This window comes from Patagioenas fasciata, chromosome 1 (assembly GCF_037038585.1).
Source record: "Patagioenas fasciata isolate bPatFas1 chromosome 1, bPatFas1.hap1, whole genome shotgun sequence".
Taxonomy (NCBI): domain Eukaryota; kingdom Metazoa; phylum Chordata; class Aves; order Columbiformes; family Columbidae; genus Patagioenas; species Patagioenas fasciata.
The window spans coordinates 187443479-187467103 of NC_092520.1; the positions used below are offsets into that span (position 1 = coordinate 187443479).

General features: G+C 36.1%; 1 protein-coding gene across 17 annotated transcripts in view; it reads left to right on the forward strand.

The window, feature by feature from the left end:
- FOXP2 (forkhead box P2) overlaps positions 1 to 23625 on the forward strand; it is a 420375-nt gene that overhangs the window by 324541 nt on the left and 72209 nt on the right. The window contains exon 2 of one of the 17 annotated variants that reach the window (XM_071803321.1): positions 10978 to 11048. The exons of the other annotated variants lie outside the window; for them this stretch is intronic. The gene's annotated coding sequence lies outside the window, so the exon portion shown is untranslated. The remainder of the gene's footprint in view (positions 1 to 10977; positions 11049 to 23625) is intronic. 17 annotated transcript variants of the gene reach the window in all.

Here is a 23625-nt window from a genome sequence, read left to right on the forward strand (position 1 = left end):
TACAGCTTTTTAAGCTGTGCACTGAGCTGAAACTCGCATGCGGGTTCTCTTCATTCCAGTTACTACAACTGGCCTCTTTTCAGCACATGACAAATGTCATCTTGTCTCATTGCTGCCACTGTTCTGCACAGCTTATTTTCCTAACATCTCTCTCTGTGTCTTTGCCCAGTTCCCCTTCAAAGCATCAAATACAGGCAGTTTGTTTTCAGTTTTATAATCCTTCACAGACTGACTTCACGATACCCATTATTCCTCATAAAGTATATAAAAAAATGAGCCATTAATTTCCTACTTTTAGATTTTCAGATAAGCCCTATTGTACTTTCTCCTGCGCTGTCTGTAATGATTGTGAGGTACCTCATTATCCTCCTCCAAGTCAGTCATTCAGACTTCTCTAGTTTATGTATAGAAAGCTTAGGCACATATATTGCCTGCTATCATGACAGGTATTTCCTATCAGTCTGTGACTGTCATCTCTCGTCTGACGTGGGACAATCATTCCTCTGGGTGCCTGCAATACCGTCCTGGTCAGCACCGGGCAAGCCTTCCTACGGTGCAGCAATTCCCATGCTACAGCTGCTTCCCAGCCTTTCACGGCCTGTGTGATTTACCGTGTGCATTGAAGTGCTTCATTCTAACAGGATAAAATATAGCCTTAGAATTAATTTTTCTGCATTACTGATTCGGCTGCAAGTTTTTGGTGGTCTGACCTTTCTGGGGGACAAGTCGTGCTCTTCTTCTGTGGTCTCAAAGTTTACTGAAATTGCAGAGCACACATATCTCTATTGCATCTATCAAGAAGACTCCAGTATTTTTAATCTACAAGAAATATTTGTAAATGTCTCAAAATAAATATGTTTTTAAAGTAAGATCAAGAGATATTCAAAAGGACATTCAAAAAGCCTTTGACATAGTCCTTTAAAAGTAATTATTCAGAAAACTGAGTAGTTCTGGGTGAAAGTTAAAGTTCCATTGTAAGTTAGAAACAAGTTAAGAGACAGAAGATAGAGTAGGAGTAAATTGTCAATTTTCAGCATGGCAAAAGGTTAACACTTCTGTCTACCGCTGACCTGTACATTAAACAGCATTGTTTAATATATTTATTAATGAACTGGAAAATGGGCTAAAGGATATCGTATGTGTCAAAATTTAAAGATGACCAAAAAACTTATTTAGCCTTATCAAGATTAGAGATGACTTTGTGGCACTCCAGAGGAATGTGGAATGGTAACTACGTGAATGCCATAGTGGTAGAAGAAAGATGGTATAGATTAGTATGATACATATTGCTTACACTGATAATGTGGCTCTTTGCATTTATTATTAAAAATAAAGTATAATCACAGTATGGGAGAGGAAACAAGTTGTATCTTCTTATAACAGGCATATCTTTCCCCAGTCTGCAGTAAAATGGAAACAAGGAAGCAATCCAAGATTTATGAAAATTGAGAAGTGTGCTGACAAAAATATTATAATATCATTTTTATTTTTCTGTATGATCTCATGATGTTATGCTGAATTTGAGATGCTTCATTTTCATGTAAAAATACCATTCAGTAGCCTGAAGAAGGATAATTTCTTTTTTCCCTCTCTCCACAGATACTTCTGTTATACAGCCCAACTATTTCAGACCAGGCATTGTGTCTGTATATATAATAACTCCTAGCAAAGCTGTACTTTGAAAGCCACAGGGGAATGTAGATTCATCCCTGTTTGGATGTATCTCTGGGTGAGATACAGTGAGCTATTATTTCAAAATCAGGGTCGTCATTTTTCCATACTCTAATTATAATTGCCATTTAGCTTGTTTCTAAAAAAATATTAGCAGAAATTCTAATAACAATAATGCTAATAATAAAATCTTAGTTGAGAAGAAAAAATGCATTTAATGTCTGTGAATTTTTTACTTCCTAAATCTTAGCAGATATTATAGAAAAAAACTTGTCATTTAAAAAACTGATGGAGCTTTGGTTCCTAAAGACAGTTAAATCAGGTTATTTACCCAAATCAGTTACTCAAACTACACTAGAACTGTCTTTGTGTAGATAAGTGAATTACGAATGTATTTTTAATATATGTATGTATATCTATATATATGCACCTTCTTGTGAATTGTCTGTAGAAGCTTTTCATATTTAACCAACTTGTATAGTTCCTTTTTCTGCTTTCTACTCGATTTCTCAGTCCTTTCCTGTTATGTAGTTTTATGATTCTAAACTTTATTATTTATATAAAATATGCCACAACCTCTTTATTGTTTGTATTCCAGGAACACCGTATTAGTTGCAGTCTCTGTGTTACTGCAAAGAAAACTCTTACTTTTTATGACGAGTCTCTTCTTCTTCGAGGAAGTACTTTGGTATCTTTGCACAGTTCCTGCCAAAATGGCGATCCTCATTCAGTTGTCTAAATGAGAAAGCTTTCACCTGAATTATGCAGCATAGGAAAGCATGAGACTTTTGATCATACTCCTTTGCTTCTGTTTCTTTAGGCTTGGGCTATATGCCCATGAAGAACATTTATTGTTCATCCTATTTGAGGCTTCAGTCCTATCAAAAGCACTCCAAACATTGTTTCTTTGCTTCTCTTTTGTTTCTTTTTTTTCCTCTTATCCTGTCTTTTTGGTACTAGAGTAGCCTGTGTTCATGCATAAACTGGCTTTCTACTCCACAGAACGTCTTTTATTCCTGTCCTGAATGTGTAAATCTCATCAGACTAATTGCAGATAGGCTAGGTCGGGACCCTGAAAGGTGAATGCCAAGATCTGTTGGATACAGTCCATAACAACTCTGTAATGGTCCGATCAGGAAGAACATTAAGTATAAAGATTAAAAGTCCGGTCTCTAAATCCCTCAGCACTATCCTTTTATTTAAGAAAGACACAGCATCTCCTTCTGATTGCCATGAATAACCCGTCTTTTCCAGTGCGGTATAGTCTTCCATAAGACAGACCTTAAGATTGAGTCTTACCGATACTTCTCTAACCATCTCCTTTCCTTGGACTGCCTTTCATTTTAAGATTTCATACATGTTAGATGAGCCTATTCCTCCTTTGGAGAAAATTTAGTTAGCTACACGAATCTCTTAAATCAGCTAAACACTCAATTCTTCTCCTCAAGAACACTCTTTAGCGGACATATCTTTGCACTTCTGTAGATTTTGGGCTAGTCGTAAAATAGTTTGTTGAGAAATCTGTGGGTGAGAAACTCACAAACTACCAGTAGAATGAAGAATTTAGCAGAAGATGCAAATTCAGACAAGTGCAAACACAGAAAGACAAGATGTCTGGAAATTCAATACAAAATATTGATTATTCCTTGAATAAGAGAATTCATGGTTTCCATTTCACTTTCTACTTACAATTCAATAAAAGTTCAGTTTTACTTCTTCAAAGAAATGTCTTTTCTAAGTATGAACACAAAGAGTGCCAGTACTATTCTGGGAATCTGAACTGCACCAAACTACAAGCTTAGTACATTGTAGGTTCTTTGTAGTGGATCGTGAACATTTTCAGTTGGACTTTGTGGTCTTGTGTGCCGTAGTATGATACCATTAAACTGCAGGTGACAATTCATGTTTAGAGTAGTGGACTTTTTCCTAATGTGTGTTTCTACCGTAAACTGCCACATACATCAGGAAAAAAGTCATTTTTAAGTGAGTAATTCATTACAAAGCAGACCAAGATAAAGCGGGAAAGCAAAAATCAAAACAAAACAGATTTTCATTTTTGAAAGAAGACATACTCTCATTGTCAGACATCAGCTAGTTTAAAGCCTGTTGAGTAGTTATCCATATGAGAATAATTCCAGTTAATATACATAGTCCTCTAGGACTGAAAATGTTCTTCAGTTTGTCCAATTGACTAGATTTCGAAATGAACCAGCAGACTGTTGGCTCCCCCATTTTTCTTGAATTGTTCTGTCACAGAGATATGTGTCTGCTCAACAAAGAAGCTGTGAAAATGTATGTAGAAAATTACTGTATGTTTCTCATGAATTATTTCCTGCATTTATAGTTGCACAACAGCTGTAGATGCTGGTAAGACCACTTCCCTTATTAGATAATGTCTGCAATATATGATGTTTCTTTAAGTATTTGTCAGGTAACCCTTGGAAGGAAAAAAAAAAAAAAATATGAAAAAGGGAAACTACTTATTGCTAATTTTATTTAAGATATTAATGTTTTCATCACCTTTTTCTTGCCTCATTTTACTCTAGGATGTTTTGTTCATTTTGGTTTGTTTTCTATTCTTGTCATCTGTTGTGTTTTGGGGTTTTTTGCCTCTGGTGGATTGATGTGAAACTTGGTGCCATTTACAAGTGAGGTTAAACAGTACCAGCGGTGTCACTAGCAAGCAGGGAGCAATATCATTGCAGGAAGGATGGAGGAGTCTCCTGCACAGCATCTTTCACACTTCCCAGCAGTACACTCTTGATCTTCAGTTTAACTTTGAGACAGTCACTCTTCTCCATTGCTCAGTTGTGTTGCCAAAATGGTCACATCTTTAGGAAGCAGGATCTGCACACAAGAAGGAATGAGTTAAGACTGACTTTAAAGCTTCTTGTGTTTTACCAGCTACAAGGTTCCTTTATGTTTGGAAAAGGTGAAGAAACAAATAATTTGTGAAGGGCCTTGCATGTGAGGGCTTTAAAGGAAAAAAGCAATTAGCCACAAGTTCTCTGGATGTCTTCTTGGGTGGGAAAGTTCAGCAGCACTTAATGCACTGTTTACTCCAGCTCTGACATGCAGATAGCAGGAGCACCCCAGGGCTGAAGATCTTGTTTTTTCAGTGGGAACACAAGACTGCTGTGACTACATTTGCATCAGGGACATTATTCAGTGCTTTCGCTAAAGTTCTCGGTGTGGAAATATATAACGTGCAGCTGAAAATTTTTGGTTGTTCAGCAGATGAGAGGGGAAGAGTGTTTCTTAGGCATGTTCCACAGATGTGTGTGGCCTCCTGTGCTTACTTGTAAAATAGGTCTTGAGCATTCTTTGTAAAGCTACAGCTAGTAATTCATGCCCCGCATCTTCTGAGATGTTACCTTTCTTTGCATGGAATATCTGCTCGGAGTTCCAGCTTCTAAGTACATGGTTTATATCCAGAGGAGTATGAGAGTAGGTGATACTGAGTAAGAGTCTTATGATCCTGTGTTTGTGAGTACCCCCTCCAGGTGTGTTACAAACAGTGGGCAGGGTGAGATGATGAGACAGGATAGAAACTTGAGATCGTTCCCTTTTACATTCTCCCAGCAGTGTGAGGCTCAAGAACCCTTTGTGTTCAAAAGCCTGAAACAGATTTTTCTTCTATGAATTTATAGGTTTTGTTTTGTTTTGTTTTGTTTTTTTAATATGAAGTTTGGGGTTTTTCCTTGCTTGTTTGCTCAAAATTAGTACTTCTATTTCTTCCTTGAATGTATTTAGGTCCTTGTCAAGGTTTTAATTGCAGGGTGACAATAAAAACTGTGGCAGATATATTGTTAACCTCCTCTCCCCCCAGCTCCCCCCCCTCAGCCCCTCCCTCTCCCGCCTTCCCACTCAGGACAGGCGATCGGGAGGGAAAGAAGGACAGAGAGAAGAGAGTTGGAAAAATTAAAAATGTTTTACTAATGCTACTAATAAGAATAGAGAAAATAACACAAAATATACAAAACCAATCTTAAAAGTCCAATCAACTGCAGAGCTGGCACCCGAAGTCCTGGATTGGACTCTGCAGTCAACTGGAGCTGGATTCAGTCTGTCACTAGGCCTCAGTTTGCAGGGATGACTAGCAAGGTCCTCTCCTAATGTCGGCCATAAGGAAAAGGGACGAGATCCTCATGATCTCCGACTTTTATATGAAGTATTCACGTGAGTGGGATGTTATACTCCATTGGTCACTTTGTTGATGACCTGTTTCTCGTTGCCCCTCTCACGAGAGGAGCATCCATGCTTATCAATAACCTTGCATTCCATTGCTGTGTTTACCAAAACATGTATCTGGTTTTCCAGGAAAATGCAGCTAATATGAAAGCTTTAGCTGACAGACAAATTCACTAAAAGAAAAACTTGTTTATAATAAAACCAGGACATTGCTGTTTCCAAGCGTTCAATCTTGTTAAACTTTGGAGAAAATTAAGAGAGAACAATGTTAACATTTCTATCACAGGATCAGACTTCTCAGATCCTGATAATGCTCTTTGACTGTGCTTCAGAAGTGGACATGAGCTTCTTCAGCAGCTGAAACCTGGCAGATTTAAACTAGATATATAACATTATTTAGTTACAGTGAAATCATTGAAGTTTTGTATCATAATTAAGAGTGATTTCACGTACCAGGAGATCTCTGCACAAAACTTTGCAGGACATGACTATGGTATTAATGTATCCCTGTAGCTGCCTTGTCTCATTCTCTTACTCAATCTGTTGTCCGTTTTTCCTAGACAATTATCTTATGATTTTGGAAGTAAGGACATTTCTTTATTTTCAGGATCTTGTCTGCCAATTAGTCTGACTCTTATAGATGGAACATATATCAGTTTCTCTTTCAAGCAGACAAATTTTGTTTCTGCCATCAGTTGGGAAGTATCCTGGTGACAGCTCTTCGTTTATATTCTACACATAGGCAAAAAACCAGAGATACCTTTTCTCTGATAAGATCAATGTTTTGCTGTATGGTATTGAATTATAAAACACTATAATAACACATACAACGCTTATATAGATCAGTGTCTATATACTGAGTATCACTGGTCAAGTGTACAAAATTTGAAAGGAAATGTTGTTTCTTCTCTACTCTGTTGAAATTGTTTTTTCTGATGAGTAGACAAAGAATTAAAATAATGAGTTTCAGCAGTTTGCCTCCTTGGAAAATTTGTCTGTTAAATTAGTAACTCAGATTTCTTGAGTGCATTTTAGTTCTCTGTAACAAGAAACTTGAAGGTGTTGTTAAAGCTAATCAATGCTGCCTAGCTAATGGAGAACCGTCTGTAATTTTCTTCTGGAAATCTTCTAAAGACCGAAGTTTCCAGCTGCCTTAGAAGCTTGGCAAGAAGAGTTCATCTGAGACATTGTTTACTTGCATCCAAACAAAACAAAACAACAACAAAGAAAAGCGTAACTTGGTTTGTTCTGAATAAAAAGATGAGGAAAAAAAAGAGCTTTCATACAAGGATTAATTTTAGTACCATTTACTTCTCTGTGCACACTTTTTATTTAGATGCCATTTATAAATATCTTATTATCATTTGTTAAATTTTATGACAATTTATAACATGCTTGATGACTGTAATTCATGCATTAAACATGCACACATTTTAACAATATTTGCATCTTATAATATGCTTTGTAACGACTTGTCATAGACTCATCAGTTAAACATTGATTTTACAAATGCAGTTTGTAATATGCTATGGTAATAAACTATAAAAAAAGTTGTCCCACCTTGTAATATTTTCAGATGGATGAATAATGCATAACAAATTCTACCTTCATTTAAAACATGACCTCTATTCTGATGAAATCCGATACATTGTCTGGATTTATGGTGATCACTGAGTTGTATGAGGTGCTGTCAGTCTGCTTTCTGATTCATTTTCGTAGTTGATAAATTTGAATTAATCTGTAAATATTTACAAAATAATACGTTTTATTTTTTTCTATATTTTACTTTTACCCACCTGATTCATTCAAACCAAATGCACCAGCCTGCATCATGCTGTGAGCTAATTTCCATTCAAATAATTTTGGGAAATTCAATTCAGTTCTGAAATTGATTATCAAAACAGTGATTGTTCCCTTGCTGGCTGCCTAAGTTTGTCATGTGTATCACTAAAGAGGACTGTGCTACTGTCACATCTAATCTTATGAGCTGTGTAAATCTGAAGGATATACAATATTGGAAAAGTTATACTGAGCTACACAATAAAAATGTGGTTTTACTATTTATTATTTTTAATTTTGACTCCATCTGATTTTATGTACTTTTTAACGTATGGAACTTTATTCAGAACAGAATTTTGCTTAAATAGTTATTGCCATGAGAGTCAACTTATTGACTGTCTTCTTGAAGCATTGTGCTGATTTTTTCAATTCTTCTTTTAATATGAATGTTAGCGCTCAGAATTCCCTGACTGGTTTCTCTGTGTGTGCACATGTATGTGTAGATCATAACTTTTTAATTCATTTTATTCCACAACAAGAGTTCTTCTTCAAACCAGTCAGGGAAAAAGAGGGATTTGAGGGTTGATTGGTTGGTTGGTTGGTTGGTTGGTTGGTTGGTTGGTTGGTTGGTTGGTTGGTTGGTTGGTTTAGGTAGGACATATAGTATTACAGGTATGTCCATACATCTGATGAGAGAATGAGCTGACTGAAGACCTCAACAGTATTCTTCTTGTGTTACCTTCTCATAACTGAATGAAAACCAAAGCAGACAGCAGTTTTACTTTTTCTGTTCACCTGGAATAAGTTTCAGGGCACCACATCTATCTGATGCAGTCTGAATGTGTGAAGTCAACGGAGAGTAGTTTGGTTTTACATCTATTCAACACAAATACAAATTACAACTTCAGGGGCATACTGAGAGGAAGTCAACGTTAGGTAATTGGCCTCTTGGAAAGGGGCTTTAATTTAACAGACAATAGGTGGTTACACCTTGTCTCTGACATTCACCGTAATACTCCAAGCTCAAGAGCCTTTTGTCACCACTCATAGTCCAGGCACTTTTAGTCAACACATTGTTGTTAACACACAGTCAACACACTTTTAAGAGACAGCTTATCTGATCTGATTTAGACATCTAATTAGGATTTAATGAATTGTGCCACAGAAATGGGTATTTTTCTCTGATTATACAGGCAACCTCAGATGACTAACTCAGATGAAGGTGTCTATAGCACAGAATTTTTTGCGTTTGATGGAGTGATAATCCCCCTTTCCCACTTGTATTTTTCTTTCTTTTTTTCTTCTAAACAAATTACTGCTTATGAAATGAGTCGGGCTTATTGTTGATAGAGCTTTACTTTTTTACACACTGAGCATATTAGACTACATTCTACATAGTCAAACACATGCTGTTTAGATTGCATAAATTCTGTAATGGAAGTCTGTCTGCTCATGAGAAAATAATTAATTCCATTTCAGTTTGCTATTTTTTGTTAGTGTTTCTCATTAGGCAGCGAGCAACTAGTTCCAGTTGGGATATGGTGTTCTGCTGATGTGGCATATATCCTATAGCATCAAGACTAGGAAATACTCCTATGTGGACTTACAAGCATTCCCGAAACTTCAGACTAGTTCTCTAAGTACTGAAATAGTTTTAGTAAAGGTGAATTATGTAGTCTTCTATCACAAACACTTCAGCTGTCATTTCTCCCATTCTTCTCAGATTGTCTCATAATTTGAACAAGATTTGCTGTCTTTTTTCTATTAAAAATCTAAAATGCAGCAGTCATTTTTGGTAGGAAAATCTTACCTGTTTGTTCCCTGGTGGTCGTTTTGGTTAGAATCATGTTCTCTTCTTTAGTTATCTTTCAAAGGATGAGTTTGACTGCCTTGTTTCATAGGCATATAATGACTTCTAGAGTTAATTTTATAAAAATGTTTCTAATGTGTAACAGTTTCACTGAATTTTTGAGTTTTAATTGTGCACATTATTTCTTTTAATGCATCAAAATGATGCAGTATCTATCCTGGTAGTTTCTTTAGTTCTCATCTGTTATATTCTCATCTATTGTAAATCACATATGGTTATACAAGAAAGCAGTAAACATCTGTATTATGTGGTGAGAATTTCTTTTTTAAAGTTTGCTCAGAAAGCACAGAGTTTCCACCCTTCGCTGTATTTCTTGGCAACTTGTCATTCTTTCACATATATCAACTATATGTGATATATGTGCCTTTGTTACTTAGCTGCTTCAGGATTTCTGTCGTTCAGATTCATTGCATTCCTTTTGTTCTTTTCCTCATTTCAGATAAGAGAAGCCTGTAAGACACTGTCTAGAAATTTGGTTTTGCTCTTTGCATATGACTGTTTATACGTACACATACAAAAGTGCTTATTTATCTACGTGAAAATCATATGCAATCCAGGTACAGGTAATAAACTGGTGGGTTGTTTGTCATGCACTTTTCTCAACTGAGCTTTACTAGTCTCTTTCTTTCTGTTATTCCGAATCTCTGCTGTTAACACTAACAATAATTTCCCAAGGTATTGTTTTCTATTTTCTCTTTTTTTTTTTTTTTCTTTTGCATGGCAACTCTTTTCCCAAAAGCACAGTGATTTGTGGGCCAGAAGAGAAAATGTTTATTCCAAAATTAGTGACAAATTCAGTATCTTGCCACTTACTGAAGCCAACAGTAGGGTCTTTATATCACAGGTTAGGAGGAGATTCCAGCTGTTTAGTAGATCACGCACTTGATTTAAGCCCTGGGAGGTTAAGATGCAATAGGTTTTCAAACTTCAGTATTCATATAAAAATAATTGTGAAGTTATTTTGGTATTTCTAAGATGTTAAGGTTATGAAACTCCCTCAGAGATACATAATTTAAAAATTACCTTTATAGAAAAGAAAAAAAAAAGCTCCATGATGCATTTTAATACATTTTTGAAAGTTTTAAAGCTAGCTTTTCTTTTATATAATTTACATTTCCTACATTATTGTATAAAGGTTTTATTCGAATTTTATTTAGGAGTATCTAAATAAATCACATGTGGTTTCAACAGTAATGTGGCAACTCTGAACTCATGCCACTGAAACCATCATACTATCGTATCATGTCCTACATATAACATACGTACACACTTAAAAAGAGGTAGAGGATAATACTCAAAATCTCTTCTCTCCAGGCTTGAAAAATGGCCAAAAAACAGAGGTCACTTTTCATGCCCTGGGAAAAATAGATCAAGAAATTAAAACTCCAATCAATACCTATAACCTTAAACTGTATTTTAATGTGCTGCAGCTTCAGTTACCCTCAGCTGAAGCTTCTCTATTTTAGCTTACAGGGTCTTGTGACCTCAGCCCATAGCAGAGTTTCCACAGTAATAGCGACAGCCATCTTGGATAAATGTAAGTGATTTTTTTCCTCATTTCTATAGTTTCTGTCCCTCACATTCACTTTGGGAGTTTTGTTTTTCGCTCAGGATATAGACAATGTTCCTGACAACTCTTCTGCTGTGTGCCAGGTAGTATGATTGACACAAAGTAGCAGTAAAGCAACTAAGTGGGACTTCTTGCCTTTTAAATTTCATGGTATCAGACTCATCCTGTGCTTTTGAAATGCCAGTATGATGACCGTGCAAACTTTATTTTACCTGCAGGTAGTTTGACGGTAGTTTTCATTGTTAACCATGATTAATCTGCAAAGAGAGAAATAGTACAAAAAGACTTTGGCCATAGCTTGTTTTAGCTAACGCTAAGGATGAAATTTAGGAGAATTCAGAAAATACTTTTTGAAGAAAAAGTTTTGCCCTCTTCAGTCAGCTTTACGATTTGAGTTCTGCTTTAGGTCGGATGGTGGTAACCCATTCCCAAACTTAGCTCTGCATTCACTAACTATTGTATAAATCTGGAGATGGTGCTGGAGCTTGAAAAGTATACACTTCATATGTACTGCCTGTGTAACAACTTCCAGAAGTATGAGATAAGCAACAAAGGGCATCTGCCCACAACTGGTTTCTGAATAATACCAAATACAGCAGATACTATTAAAGTGGATGTTTTTTCCAACATTTGTCACGTTGTTGTAATGGTGGCTACTCTATGATCCTAATGCAAACAGAATAAAACAGAAATCGGACTACTCATTCAGAAAAATCCTGTCCTGTATCCTGATAGCCTTACAAAGCTGGTATATAATAGTGATGTACAAAAAATGCCTGGACTTAAGTCTGATTCAGTATTTGGTCCTGAATTGGTCTTCAAATTCACCATTTGTGAACAATGCAACATCCTTGACCTGTTAAATCACCATGTCACCCCTCCATCTTCTATTTGTTCATATAGATAAATATTTATATAACTTACAGACATACCTAAAATTTCAAGTATTTATTTACAAGTTTAGGCCATGGTTGCATAGGAGCACTGCAGCTACAATAGTACCTTTTTTTGTGACCTCGGGTAGCTGAACACATGGTTGTTCAAGTGCGGACTGTTCTCTTCATGTGCTTTCATAGGACATATCTGTCATGAACCGTATTGAATGAAAGACAGCACACATGCATTAAAGGCTAAAACCAGCAGAAAGTAAACTACCTCTACCCATCTGTCTTACGAACATGCCATTCAGAAGTAGGTAAGGGGCAGTCTTGGTGTTTTACCTGTGGATCTATAGTCAGCTTAAAAAGACATTAGAATTCTGATCTTCTTGCAACTATATGGTTATATTAATATCTCCATAATGAGTGTGAGACCACATCATATGCAGAAGGGCTTAGAAGCTGTGAAAGTAGAAGGACGTGTATGGAAAACAGGTTATGATTACCTTGAATTTCTGTATGTCTCAGACTTTGGTATGCCATGTAGGTGGGAGGGTGGGCATTGTTATCAACTACACACAGAAATAAAGTAGTAAAAGAAATTGTGTGCCCAGAGTCTATTTTTTATGACTAAGACTATATGAATTTTTAAATATATGTAAGAAATGTTAGCTTAGCTGATGGTTACAAAGCAGGAATGTACTGAGTCATGAAGAATAATTCGTAAAATTTCTCTGAGGAAACAGGTTTAGTTGAAAACCCATGCAAACCTCGAGGACCAATTTCCTCAAGGATAAAGTCATTTTATAATAATTGCTATAAATACTCAATACATTTCAAAAGAAGAGAAGGTCTTCTTATGTTTGTAATCGCAAGGCTGAATTAATGAAAGATCTTTGAAACCACTGTAAATAGGAAGTATGTATAGATTTTGACTGTGTTTGTGTATAAAATAAAAGATCCATTTGTGAGGAATTTTATGAAATCAACATGATAATGATAGCAGCTTCAAAACCAGCCATACCTATATGCTTATCAAATACCAGTTATTTTGCTGGAACAATGTATGCCAACATAAATTCATTGCCACTACAAGCTCAGACCTGTATTTGTTATCTCTTTGACACTGTAGTTTATGTGACATCTCTGTCCCATTAAGTGATGTGATCCTTCCGTACAAGAACGATCCCGTGCTTTGATAACTGCCTCAGTCTTGTAACAACATCAAGATTATTGAATTAAGAGAATGATAATATGATTCCATATATCTTGTTAAAACAATATTCCCTTGATAATGGATTGTTAAAGTGTGTTTTATTTCCTGTTTTTATTATTTATGTAGCTATTCCAGTTATCTTAGGACAGGGGAGACAGACCAAAATTAAGGGGATGTGTTTATATATCGCAAAATTTGTTTTATTGCTAGAATATGTAGCATGTGTACCACTTCATATCTGTATATATAATATGTAAGATACCCATATATAAATACATACGTCTAAATGGAATGTTGGGGCATATATATATCTCATTATATAGCACTTCACTATGTTAAACAGGGACTTTGAAACACAGTAGAAAGCACTTTGTGAAAATATACTACAGAAAACGTGGTAGAGCATACTTAGGAGTTGGGCAATGTGAAAAGCTTTTTATAAAGTGATTCAAGATATTCAAAAGTCAGATGCTCACAAATACAGCCTAGTGGTCCATTTGGCCAAATAGATATAACATTGCATACTTCACACGTGATACAAGCTTCTAGGGATTTCAGTTCCTTTTTTTATGTCACACTATCATGTTTCCAAAAGTCTATCATCTAGTGCAAGAGGCATTTGTGCTCCTTGGTGAAAGGTATTCACGATTTTGCAGAGACGCTGAAATAACGGAGGTATTAGTGGTGTTGCAGTCATAATTGTCTTTACATCCTCAATGTATAAAAGGCAGATAAATGTTAAACACTTAATAATGAACTAAAGTCCATCTCCACAGTCTATATTACTGCAAATGTGGGTGTTATTCAGCCTGAAATCTCCTTCCTTTTAATGTTCCCTGCACAGTGAAGTCTAGACAGAGTGAGTTGGGGGGTTGTGGAGATGTTTTTTACAAAGGTCTGTGCACCCAGATTTCCTGCTGGGTTCTCTTCCAAAATCCATGCATCGTGCCATCACCTAGAAAATACTGGAGAGATTATAACTGTCCATTTCTCAGTGCCTTTGCGTCTTAAATTGGGAGATGTGCCTTGATTTCATTCAAAATCCATTCATTTAAAAATTAATTCAGAATGTCTTACATTTAGCAAAACTTAGCAGAAGCATGGCTTTAGCCACTTTTATAGTTCACCATTCAGAAGCTCCCAATAATGACTGGATCATCGCTGCTAACTAGAAACAGATGGAGAGACAGATAGACACACACACAATATATATACACCTTTTAAAGCAGCCAATAAAGCTTTACTCCTTCCCCAAGAAAAGGTAAATACTCGGCTTAAACCTCCTCAGCAACTCTATAAACAAGAAGATGCCAACGACATGTCCTCTTCTCTGTTACCTGGATGTCCTATCTCGGTTTCCTTTCTGTTTGTAAATCCTCCTCTAATTTCCTTGTGTTTGTTACCACTTTTTGATATTTGTATAGTGGTCATAAAGATATCCATCATTAACAACTTCGTAATAATCCTTAGCTGCTCTTTTTAATCAGGTCAATCATTCAGATCTTTCCTTTTCTTCTCCTTAAATCTTTCTTTCTAGCCCTTGTTGTGACTTATAACTGAATCTGAATGCACATAATTTAGAAAACTCTTCAAATTAAATAAGCTGAGTTTTCTTTACCAGTTTGGTAAAATGATATTTTTGCCATCTGTAGGGTTTGTCACAGTTGGGAACAGAAACTATCCCACTGGAAGGAAGGAAAAAAGGAAGAGGAAAATGTGAAATATTTTAGCAGTAGCAATACAATTGATCCAGCATTGAATATTTCATTAGAGCTTCATTAAGTATGCCATTTACAACACTTTAAATTATGATTTTTCAGTACTAAAATGCTCTGAAACTTGTTACATTAATTTTGTATCAAAAAAAGATTTTGAGGAAGCTGAAATATCCCTACATTTTCCAAACAACATTCTTAATATTAGTTTATCAAAGATGCATAATGTCAAAGTCAGGTTGACCTCAAAGCAAAAGTTTCATTTTGAAATTTTTTTGAAATTTTTATAAATACATATTGTAAAACTTTGATTAAAAAAATCTGCATTACTCCTAAGCAACATTTTTAGCCCTTCAGAACTGCTTATAAATCAAAGAAGTTCCTTTTCATGCTGCCGGTTGTGGCTCATTTTTTATATTTCAGAGCGGGATTGTTTTTCTGCATATTTGGGCAAGAGGGAAGCATTACTGTAGCACCTGCAAACCTTAGCTATTTTTTTTAGCTTCGTTTTGTGAAACATTGTAGTTTTGAACTTGCTTGCACTTCCAGATGGAAAATAATTTTTCATTTATTAGTTTTAATTTGAAGTCAGGTCTCAGTGCCTTCTTACAGATTTGAAGAGCTGCGGAAGCTCTGGTAAAACATAGAGGGTGTTACTTGATATTTTTCTTACAAGGAGTACTATAAACACTTTATATGAGTGAATTGTAATACTGTCTTTTGTCAAAAGGATAATATTCCAGGTCATATAGTATTTAAATTAATACTTCTGTACTTGGGTAAGCCCAGGTCTCACAACGACCTTCATTCCCTAGGTCAGTACTAGAGGGACCAGTTGTTACTGTCAAACCTGGGGGCAAAGCTGATGCTGAGTTTTCGTCAGTACAGATTTCAGAGTTGGATCAGGTATTTAGGTACAAATGTGCATTTTCTTGTGTTTGTAAGATATACTCAAGCATAAAAATAGCTGATGAAGCTTTAATTAATATAGCAAGAATTCAATAAGAGTAGTAGTGAAAAGCATTTGGTTTTGACTATTCTCTTACAAAATATTTGTTTTGTCAGTATATGGCATTATTCTTATCATTAATTATATCCTTGCAGAACATTTACTGATTTTCATACATATCTAAATACATATCTACATATACATACATATCTAAAAATTGTCCTTAATCAATGCAAAGGGAGTTTATGTTACATGTAAAATATTTTTTTGGAACATAAACAAAGTAATTAAGTGCTGGAAAAGGTTTCTGGGTGTGTTGTGGAATCTCCGTTACTTAAAGTTTGGAAAAACTTTTTGCACAAACATCTCTCAGAAACAAAACAGTTTATTCTGCTTTTGAAGAGAGAGATGGGCTCGCTCACTTGCCAAGGTGTCTTCTCTTTCTCTGGAATTTGCATAATGATTTTTAACAATAAATACTTCTATTTGAGCTTATTTTTTTTAATTAAATGAATTCAAATTAGATTGCTAATCAGTGGTTACATCAATTATGCCTATATGTATATTTAGTGAACATTAGTTTGTGAGGGGTGTTTTAATGCGTAATCCAAATAGAAGCTATTTCTATTACTCTTGGAATAAGTATCTGAATTCTACTAAGATAATCTCTTGGTAGTTTCTAAAACTAAGTAGAAATGAGAGGCAAATAGAAGTTTGTACAGAAAATACTTTTTAACAGAAGTCTGTGCCTCAAATCTTGCAGAAGGTTCTGTGTTTATTTCAAATTTACCCTATGATGTAAGTAATACTGAATTTGTGTAGGATTAAAGCTTTGTGACTAATTGATTTGGTGTCTAGAGAGCCAAATAAAAACTAGATTCTTAGGAATCTGTATTTTTCAGTGGAACAGCGCCTGGAGAGCTTGGGAAAGCACTGCTTTATTAAATGCTAGACATTTTGAACAACAGATTTAAAAATTAAGAACTTAAAAACTTGTTACTTTCAAAACTAATGGAGAAGATGTTTCAATGCCCTTCTTCACAGGGCACTGGTTGCTCTCGAAGGTGTCGGACACGAAGGGCTGAGTCCCCTGGGAGGGGGAGCAGAGCCAGCTCAACCCTGGAGCCAACCTGGAGCCAGGGGAGTCACGGGCCCTCGCTGGGCCAGCGCACAGGCTGCCGGTGTTGATCCGAAGTAGAATAGTTGAGAGAAAAAAATGAGTTAACTAGTACTTCCCCCCCCCGCCCCCCAAAAAAATTTGCATTTGGTATGGTTTGCTTTAATTTAAATTCAGGGTGTTGTTTCATAGGGCTCTTGGATTGCTTCTATTTCTGACTGAAAGGACTTGTGAGTCCAAAATGTTTTTTGTCTCCTGGTAGGCCTATTAAAGCTCTTCATTTCCCTACAAACATTGCATCATAAGAACTTAAAGATATGCATTCTGCTTGATGTCCCTGGGAGCGTTATATATGGGTTTTTTTGATAGGCAGCCTCCAATATCTAACAAATCACAGTTCTGATAATGTTTTGAAAAGATAAAGAATACTTTTATTTTATAGATGTGTAATGACATCCTTAACAAAATACATTATTCAAGAATTATCAACAATATTTTAAGGTAAGTTAATGAAGATATGTTCAAACATTGTGATAATCAAGCTGTTATCTGTATACAAGACTGAAGAAAATATCTTGCTAGGTCCTGTACCATTTTTTGATTCCTCTTGAGAATGAGTTAGCTAAAATGAAGGTGCTCTGCCAGCTTTATTTAAAGATCTGTGCTTAAAAATACTAGTTTTATAGCATGTATTTTGTGTTTATGTACCTGTCAGTTTTAAACAGCCTTTTATATGCAAATGCATGATGACAGTTCTATATTCTGTGTCATTTCTTCACTGGAGGTTTTTCATGCTATTGGAATAATCCCTTAACAGGTATTTATAGAGTTTTTACTGTTATTTTGACAAATCAGACATTGTTATTAAAATGATAAAAGAAAGTAATTTTAATATTTTTTGCATTGAAAGTTCTAAACTTTTTAAAAATCATTTATGTATCCTAGTTCTATTTTAGTAAGCCTTTTACTGAAATTGGGTCTTTTTAGTTCCATTTTTTGTGGTAAGAAAAATCTATACTCGGAACCTATTTCTAAACAAGTGTATCACAAAAAATCCATCTTTCTTGCTCCTTCAGTCATTTCTTTGTATGTTTGTATACCAGATTGTGTGTTCCAATAAGTTAATTCATTAATACCATATGCTTTACCAGTACTAAATTTGCTTCCCATTGGAGATAGATTGTTTTGCTATAATTTTCAATGTAAACAAACTCAGGCTTATTGTCTATAATTGTTTGCAATTTGGAAACATTACCTTACTATAGCCAATATGCTTGCAAGGTGACAAATTGGGAGGATTTCAGCTGTACTGTCCATCACAGTGCAAGGCTAAGCAGTGGCTGAAAAGAGGACTTTGATTTCTAAAGAAAACTAAATTAGCTTCTTGTCTACGTAACACTTTGTATTGTGATACTAAGCCTAGGCATTAATTTAGACTAAACCCAGAGACTGAGAAAACAGAATACAGTATTTTCATGGTCTTGAACAAAAAAAGTCATTTGCAGGTGGCATAGAAAGACAGTGAAAGGACAGAGACACTCACCTGTGTCTAATGAAGGAGGTGACATTTCAGTAAATGGAAGATACTTAAATATATACGGTGTGTTGGCAGTCTCCCAAGACTGCTGATGGAAGTGTGTTTGACGAAGGAACACTGTGTTGAAGAAGCGGCTGCTTTGATTTGTACCATGAGAGTGAGAGCAGGGACTTGCTACTGGGAGAAACTTTCAAAGGATACCAGCTGCCAAAGCCATAGACTGATGTTGGTGAAACTACATTTACTCCAGTTTAGTTGCAAGATTTCTGTATTCTTTTCAGGATGGCTCTGTGTTAATGGTATTACTGCTGTGAATATCCTGTTGTTTGAGAGCCACACATGGTATGCAGGATGGTTTTTCTGCCACTGCCACTCAGGAACCCTGTGGCCTCTCAAGTGAACTATCAAAAAGTCCAGATTCATCTTGCATAACCTAAGGCATTTAACTTTAGATACACGTTAGAAGCAGAGTCAGTCTAACCTCTGTTGGTAGTGGAAAAGAGAGACATATAGACAATTCCAGATTTACATGGACTGGACTTGTGCCCAGTGCAAGTATACATGCTTAAATGATGTGGTACAAACTTGGCCTAAGAGTCACCAGTGTATGAATAACATACTGTGAGATTATGAAGTCAATATTCTAATGAGGTCCTTGTCAGGCTCAGGTACCTAATAGATTACTCCATGATGTGATACTGTTGTATATTCATCCGAGGTGGGAGTATGGAACAAAGAGAGGGAGCTTTTGTTGTGACAAACTCCCGTGTTACAGTTTGTGTTTCCCATTGGATCTCATTTTACTTTTTCAGTTCTTCTGATCTCCATAAGCACTTTTCTCTGTTAGATGACAGTTATGACACTTATGTCCTCATTAAAGTTAACCAAAAGATACAGTTGTTGTTCTGCTGTTCACTTTCTATGTTATTTATTTTGGAAAAGACTAAAACATAATCAAGCTAATAACCATGTTTTCTCTTATAAAACTGTCACATGATGCTGTATAGTATAAGAACAGCAGCAGAACATTCAGTATGCACACCAGCACAGGTCTGACTACAGTTCTCAAACCCTGCATTAGTTATACAATTAGGTGTTTCTATGAACAAACAGTAAGACAGATAGCAAAACAAAATCAGTCATGCAGAAGTGTCTACCCCATGTGTGAATGTGGCTGTATTGTAGATAGAACAGGAAAAAATGAATTCATATGACACATCACAAGAATATGAAGTGGGTGTACTCCCTCCCTTAGCGGGAGTCAATATTTTAAAATGTATGTTACAGGTTTGAGAAAATAGTTAGGACTTTGTGACTTTAGCATTATTAAACATGGTGGTAGAATCTGGACTGTTCTACGGCTGCTGTTTATCAAATAAAAACTGAGAATTATTTTAGTCCTACATTTGGCTATCCTTGTGGCTCATGTTCATATGGGAATATACTTTACATATTTTCTCCAAACCTTTTGAGAGCATTTTTGTAATTAAAAAAAACCAACCGAACAAAAATAACTAATCCAAACACTCCTCCTTGAAAGCTTGAGAAGTGTCCATGTGTCAGCTGCTCCATGGGCCAAATGATGGTCTTTATTGCTTAAATTTGAGTGGGGTCCATCCATTTTATCCAGAGGCAGGAGCAAGTAAGACCAGTTCATACCCATGCATTCCTGATGAATACAAGTAAAGCTTTAGAATACTGGTCAGCATTGGCAGGGTCAAGAGGGAACTTTCCTATTAAAGGCTGCTTTGCCTGAGATTAAAAAAGTGCTTCATTTATCTCTACTTGAATACCATCCATAAGAGATGCTACTGTTATGCTTGGACACTCTTATTTTCAACCTTCTGCAACTGCAGCATGTGCCTTTGCCGTGGCTGCCAAGATTCAAAGAGAGTGATTTTGGTATGGAAATCTTGGGTATGTTATGTGGGCCCAGTGAAAGTGGCAGTGATACCAAAGTCTTTGCCATACAGGTCTCTTACCTTTGTGTCTGAAACTGTTCTGAACTGGGGTTCTTATGTCTTATGTTCAAGGGTTACGAGGAAGAGTACACTGGACACAATTTATGTGAGGTGAAGATAAAAATTGTTGTCTGCCTCTTCAGCCTCATACAAAGTTTTCTTTATTTTGCTACTGGTGACAGTTGTATGTTCTTGTTTGAGGAATGAAAAAAAAAAAGGTCCGTGGCCAGACTTCACATGGGCATATACAGCAGCTGGAGAAAGCCTTGGCTCCTCCTATTGTCAATGAGCCAGTTTTTCTAAGTATCGTACATGTGACAATTGCATTGTCTTTTCCACATTTTTGAGCCCAGTGAAAGGGTCCCAGAAATCCTTCAGGGGAAGCTGCATTTTGCACCCTACAGCCTTATAGTATATGTAATGCTTATCAAAGGGCAGCTGCAACAGTAGCATTGAGCCTGATTCTTACTTCATAAAAACGAATTTCCACTGGGGTTGTACTGTTGTCTTCAATGGCCTTTTAGTATACTGTGTTTATATGGATGTAAACAAGAGAAGAATCTGTCCAGAATGTATCACACTAAATGCATGTAATCAGATTGTCAATATTTAACTCCTATACATGCAACAAACTAAAGGTCAGGTAGGTCACTGTGTCTGTTCTTCTGAGGAGCACAGGGGACTGGGGCACCAGAGTGCTTCAGTGCACAAAAGAACCATTAACCTACACAGATCTGAAAGTCCGGTGCTCCTACCTATATGCTTAAATGGGACTCTGGCTTGGGGATTTTGGAAATCATGATACATAGGTGCTGGTCTTGCATGTTGAAATAATCACAACCTCCATAATTACAAAATAGACCTTGATTCATTCTCCCATTTTTGGCACCAGTTGAAATGCTTCATTTTTAACCAACAGAAACCTCAATCAGCCGAGGTCAGCAGTTCTGCTGAAATTTACTAAAGCTGTCTTATGTGTATTGAGAACTGAAACACAGCAACAGCAAAATAATCCCCTCATTTAGCACAATATACAGATTTTCTCAAATGGTTGTATAAGATTAATAAAACAATTTAACTGCTACCTGTTTATGTATATACTAAGAGTTGTCTGTGGGTAATACAGTTCTGGTTTGAATGTATACAGAGTATCCCATGTGCATCCACATTCATAATAGTATTGGTGACTCTGAGCAGTAGTTCTCTGCTTCACTTCTGTGGGGTTCAGTCGTATTGGGGTTTTGTGTTCCTTATTGGAAAGGAAACGAAGTATTCTCATCACAAATGTTGCTATGTGCCTACGTCAGGAGGTTCCTTGCATGATTCATGGAGAGGAAGCTCTCACACAGAACAATTGAAAACTCAGAGCAGTACTCAATTTATTCTGTCTGAATTGCCATCTGAAGGAGCTCTTCTCTTTCTCTCTTAACTATATAAATAGTATAGAGACAGTCCTCATAATTTAACTGTTAAAGTTTCATACTATGTTTTGCCTGGCTAGGGGCAGTCTGTGTATTTGCTGGCATTGTCTTGAAAGAGGGAAACAGGGAAAATGAATCAGGTTTTCTGATACGCACATGGTTCAGAAAGTTAGTTTAGCCTGTAAGCCATATAGTTCGTGAGCTTTCTGTAGGTCTTGCAGTTCATTATGATGGTAATTTTTTTAAGAGGACCATAGCTCATTAGAAACTGGACTAAAACGTTGTATATTATTAGACATTGAATTGTTTCAGCTGGCAATAATTCCTGGGTGTCACTGATCCAGGGCAAATTTGCACCATTGCCCTAGGGCTTCATATCCCATTCATTACTCACATCTCGAATCTGTAAAGCTTTAGATAATGTTTGTTCTTGAAACACTTTTGAACTGGAGAATAAGTTTTAATTTCTGTTCTAATTCTTGTAGTATTTGAAATACATAAATCAATGAAGAGCCTAAGTGTACATTGTTGTATCCATGAATCAGATGTAACCCTTTATATGCCCAACTTCTGCATGGGTAGAGTTGTCAGAGGGGAAAAAGAATATCTTGAGCATAACTAGCATGTTTTGAGATAGGAAATACAGTGTTGAGAGTGGTAGTAGCCTTTAATCTTTTTGCTTATCCAGTTCTCAGGTTTCTGCATTTCAAACTTCCAGCATTTGTATGTGTATTCATTGCTACTCTCCCATGGAAAAGATGGGATACCTTGGGCAAGTTGAGTTTCTTCCAAGGAATCTCACTGCCTGCAAGACTTAAAAGTGCAATTTGCTGTAAAGCACTAGGTAAGAACACAGAATTGGAAATCTATTACTCTGCACCAATGAGGTTTATCCTGAAGAACCTTTATGTACACTGACCATGGCTTGAAAAATGCTATCACAAAATCAGAATGTTTTTTCATTCAGTTATAGTATTACATCCAGTGTAGCAGGAAATGGTTTTGCATGACAGTACACATGTAAATGTCAATGCATATGTCATTTACAGTGTATCTGGGTGTTCTCTGAGATTCACAATTATCACATTGGAGAAGACTGTCTCTGTTACACCAAATAAAATGTGCTTAGTAAAAATTGCTAGCAATTTTTTTTCTAGACATATAATGACATGGTAAGAATACAAAACAAAACCACCAGAAACAAACCATTTCTCAAGCAGTAATATCTACAGGACAAGTGATCTAAATTGCTGGAACAGGGAGAGTTCATCACTGCACTGCAAAAGAACTTGAAATATAACCTAAAGGCAAGTGAAATACTGATTCCAAGCTTTGAAATAACAGCAACAAATTTACCTACTGACAGAAGATGCATGGAAGCAATAAACGAATTATACAAGTCTTACACATGCAATCTGATTATTCTGACCAAAGTGTTAATTGGATCCTAACTGCCAGATCTGATATCTGTAGTCTTGTAGTGGGAACCTTTCAAAGTGATGAACTGTAATTCACTGAGCTGCTTGAAGCACTTGTAATTTACTGCATGTCATGCTATGAAGAGCCTGACCTAATGGACTTTACATTACCTGTAAGGCTGGAAACCTTTCAATGAAACTAGTTGGTAAAAACTAATAGTGGAAGTCGATTCAGAAAGAGGGAACAAAACTACATTTTAAACACTGTTTTATATCCATATAAAAAGTTGGTCATTAAACAAAAGATGAGCAACTCAAGTCAAATATTTAAA